Raw genomic sequence first — 5206 nt, 5'->3', positions numbered from 1 at the left:
AGAAAGTTTTCATGGGGAAAAACATCAATATTTTCAGCATCTTGTGGGGAACAAGTGGAAAGAACAAAAGTTTGTCGCTTTTTGTTCCAAGTCCAAGGTGAATGACTAGACAGGGGCGTAGCAATAGGGGGTGCAGAGGTTGCAACCGCATTGGGGCCATTGGGCCAGAGCCTCAACTGCAATATTAGCTCTCTATTGGTCCTGTGCTCATAATAATCACTTCTATATATACTTTGAATAGTGGTAATGATTAACAAAGTGTTTAACATTCCCTTCTTGCACATCTGACACTATAGTTGCCATTGGCAGGTTTTGGTGCCCCGTATCAATTGTTATGTATAGAGTGCTTGGGGGGGCCCCATTGTAAAACTTGCATCGGGGCCCATAGCTCCTTAGCTACGCCACTGTAACTAGACAAAGTTGTGGGGCAGCTCTACAAAAGTTGGCCACAAATCATCTTTGGTGAGGATTATCTAACATCTGTATAAGGATGTACTGTGAGCAAAGCCCAGGGCACATTCATGAATTGCCTTCTAACAGGATACCAGGGTGTTGCTTCTCATTGTGGCAGCCTTGGAATTAGGAAGGAAGGTGGATGGAGCTGCTGGCTTGCTTGAAGTGTTGCAAGATGTTTCATACATGATCTGAGTCTGCAGCAACTTTACATAGTGGCTGTATGGATTGGAGGACCTTACAGTTTCAAGGACCACTATCAGGAAAAATGTTAAATACATACATATAAAAATATTGGCCAACAGAGATTGAGAAGAGCTATGCTTGTGCCACTGTCACAGAAAGGAGGGGTGAAAAGAGGGGTGGTGTGCCAACTACTGTATTCACAGTGCAATGTATGGGAACTCCCAGAGCTGCCACTGTGCTTCCATGCTGCTTAATACAGGAATCTGCTGTTGCTGAATTGGGTGACAGGCCATGAGAACTTAGGGCTGGTGCACACCTAAAAGCGCTAGCATAATCGCAAATGCTAAGCACGTTTTTTTAAGCAATTTTTCAAAGTGGTTTCAGGCATGTGCCTAGCGATTTTCCAGTTAGTTATGCCTAGCAATTTTTGGAGCAGAGATTTTTGGTTTGGAGATTTGGAGATTTTTTTGTACAGTAGAGCTGGAAGTGTACAGCTTTTGTAAAAAAAAATGCTCAGAAAATCGCTCTGTTCTAGCGTTTTTAGAGCGATTTTCTACTTTCCTATACTTAACATTGAGGCTGAATCGCCTCATACAAGTGCAGAAATGCTGCAGGACCCACATTTGCATTTGGGAAATAAAATCACATCGCTGTGGTGTGATCCATCCCATTCGAATACATTAGCCAAGCACTTTTCAAAGCATTAGCGTTTTCAAAAGCGCTCAGAAGCGCTCTAGGTGTGCACAAGCCCTTAGGCCTCATTCACACTTGAGCGTTTTGCCGTCAATTTTGGCAAAACGTTCAAACACTAGCGCTTTTTAAAGCGCTAGTGTAATAAAACCCTATTGGCCCGTTCTTATTTGGGCCATTTGCGCTAATTGCCTCAAATCGGCCAAAATCGCGAAACGCGAACGCATACCCTGCACTATTTTTAGGCGATTTCCCGGCGATCGTGTTTCTGTGCTATAGAAGCGCTAAACACGATCGCGGAGAAATCACTGCACTGTCCAGTGATTTCTCCGCATGAAAGCGCGGAAAAATCACTCCCGCATAACGTCGGCAAAAATCACCGGCGTTTTGCGCTTCTAAGTGTGAATGGGGCCTTAGTGAGTTTCATTCTGGCTCTTTTTTATTTTGCCATTTACTGTTTATATTAGCTTTCAAGAGACACTGAAGCGGAAAAAACATTATGATATAATGAATTGGTTGTATAGTACGAATAATTACTAGAAAATTAGTAGCAAAGAAAATATTCTCCTATTTTTATTTTCAGTTATATAGTGTTTTTTTATAACATTGCACCATTCTCTAATATTTGCAGTTTACACACTACTCAGCATTCTAAATGGTTTTACAGAGCAGGCTTGTGATCTATTGACCTGTCTTCTGGAGAGAAAAAGAAAATACAGTAACTGACAGTTGAGGTAACAAGCTTCAGAAGACAGAGCTCTCTGCGACTTTGAAAGTCATGGAGCTCAATGGCTTTTTTTTGCATAGTTAACAACTGGAGTTTCTTAACTCTTCCTGTACTGGAAACAATATTAGACTTATGTCTCTGCTCCTAATGTTTTATTTATTAGCTGTACTACACATACAAATCATATCATAATATTTTTTTCCTCTTCAGTGTCTCTTTAAGGCTAAGCCTAACCCAAGTTCAGGATATGGTCCTCAAATCTGTCATGTCCAGTCCATTAAAATGGTCAGTAAGCATATTGCAATACAAATATCAGTGGATAAAAACAGATGTTAATGAAGGACCAAAATGGAAACCAACAAATGAATAGAGATGTAGGCGAACAGCTCGCCCTGTACTATTTCCGGGTCCCGGAGTAGTACACATGCCCATGTCTGCATGCATCCTTTAGTACGTATGCCCTGGCCCGGTGGTGCGCGTCGTTGCAATCAGGGACTCGCATTTCCAGGCCAGGGCATGCGTACTAAAGGACGCGTGCAGACATTCGTACTACTCCGGGACATTGTGACCCAGAAGTAGTACGCGGTCAGACTGCCCATAGAGATTCGCTGGTGAGCTGTTCACCAGCATCTCTACAGATTAACAGATAAAATGGATATAGTAATACTTTGGCATAGTGGGAACCCAGCTTAAGAGCTCCTCCTTCCCTGAAGCACCGCCAGAATCTAGCAGTTCAGAGGCCTCTGCTAATGATCTCTGGACAACCTATTCTTGTGCCTGTTATACTTGTTAATTTGACTTATGGTTTTGGTCATGCATCTTGCTCCTTAGGGTCCTAACTGAATCTGTTGGGTTACGTTGCAGCTAACAATATTATTGCATCCCAACGCAATGCAATGATATATCTAGGATGTGATGGGTCCCCTTGGAGTAATGCACAGCATGCCAGAGCAGGATCATCCACAAGGCAGAATAGGCAGGTGCCTGGGAACTAGAGGGTATCAAATTCAAGGGGCCCAACTGCCATTTTCCTCTGTCCCGACCACCTTAGTTAGTTTGCTGTAGTCCTACAACCAGCCAATCACCATGTGGCTTCAGCTGCAGGACTCCTGCAACTAACTAGGAAGTGAAGGAGTGATGATGATTGTCGGTTGGGACAAGGTAATGTATGCATATGCACTCATCCTCCCTCCACCCCGCTGCCTAACACCAGTGTCCTGCTGCCTCCCCCCCCCCCCGACCCCAGCTGCCTAACACTAGCCCCCCTGCATTTTTTAATGGCACACCAATCCGCCGATAAATGTATCTTAAAACGCTATTTGCTAAAATAGCATTATTTATGGTAAATAGCATTTTATGATGCATTTATCGGCGGAATGGTGCGCCATTTTTCACCCTGCTCCATTTTTGCAGCAAAGTCGCATGCACAGAACTTACACAAAACGTGCGCGTTAATAGTCAAAGTGAAACATACTTTTTATTGACTGTATGCTTCACTGCATGCTGACAGTATGCATTGCAACGCATGGGTAACATGCTGCACTGCTTTCCCGATTTGTTGCGTTCCTGCTGATACAGGGAACGCAACACAATGGCCTCGATTCAAGTGCTGTCGAGCGGGGAAAGTCGAGCGGGGAAACACCGCTGTCGGTATTTCCGCCTTCAGGGCGGTAATTCATAAAAATGTAGCTAGATGTGACAGGCGTGCGAAGATATTCCGCTGTAGGCAGGCGTTAGGCTGTAGGGAGACATGCGGAAACAGGAGAAGCAGGCGGAATCCCTCCGTGCGGTGTTCTCTCTGCAGCTGCTTGGGAGGTCTGTCTCATTCACTGCACTGTATTCCGCACGCTTCTCGCCACATCAGAGGTAGCGGTAATACCCGTCCGCATACCGCTACCTCTAATCTTTATGAATTGACTACTTGTTACTTTTGCTATGATAATCACCGTGCAAGGCGGTGATTTATCACTCTGCTCGCGAAAGTCGGCTTTTCATGCGGAAAAAGCCTTTATGAATAAAGATTCTGCTGTGTGGTCGGTAAAGTGTGCCGTTTTCAGCATTCCCGCATGCGGGAATGCTTTATGAATCGAGGCCAATGGGTACTGTGAATTTAGCCTAATATGCACTGATGTAGACGCAGCACAAGAATGACTTGCTGGATGTGGACAGCCCTTTTGCATTGAAAAATATTTGTAAAGGGAGGACATTTTTTTTAAATTTTGTACTTTTCTTTGTTTTGTAATTTTCCTATTTTATATTCATTATTTTCAATTCCATTTCATTTCTCCATCTTGTTTAATATAAATAAGTCAACACTAGGGTGGACAATCAGACATACCGTACTTGTCTTTGGTGGACTGGATAATACATGATAAAAATCATTGTGATACGTAAACAAAACAGATTGTTGCTAATACAGATTGTGTATTTATGGGAAAATAACTATAACAACAAGCATAGTGCTATATAAATTATTTAACATACTAGAAAAGCTTAACCATCAGTTTTCATATTTTCTTAATCCTGAAACTGGTTAAATGATTGCTAGTTATGTGTTAGATGAGGAGAGAAAGTATGCAGTCTCTGACTCTGTAAATGTAATCTTCTTTCGCTGATGATGGCCAATAAGGTCAGTTGCACTAATTGGCTCAGTGTCAAGCCACCCAGTAAAGCAATTTGGTGAAAAAATAAATTCACCCTCCAGGGTAAGGGAACCCGTCCAAGGCCGTGCCTACTGGGTTACTTTTCTTATGTACGTTTTTAGCATTACAATTCATCTGTGTCTACAAATTTCAAAAACATTCTTTCTCAACCGAGAAGTTTCTGATGAGCTGCAAAATGCTGGTTTAATCTCCAGAATCCCGAAAGAGAGAAGATCTGTGCTATAGGGAACTGTAGTTTATTTTAGTTAAAATGAAAATAGTTTATTTTCATTTATCACATATTTTGAGTTATTGCATTGTTTACTTTTAGGTTATGTTAGAAGTGACTTTCACATTTTAATCTCTTTAATTTTGTGTTTCTGTTCTAGATCTTTGTAGATGACGGTCTCTGAGGACCTGGGGTTGCTATTTTAGGATGAATCAAGTGATGATCTCATGAGCAACGTTGTTCAGAATGTCAGCTCCAGTAACTATTACTATACACTTT

The sequence above is a fragment of the Hyperolius riggenbachi genome, chromosome 4 (genome assembly GCF_040937935.1).
Source record: "Hyperolius riggenbachi isolate aHypRig1 chromosome 4, aHypRig1.pri, whole genome shotgun sequence".
NCBI lineage: Eukaryota > Metazoa > Chordata > Amphibia > Anura > Hyperoliidae > Hyperolius > Hyperolius riggenbachi.
This window is presented reverse-complemented; position numbering follows the sequence as displayed.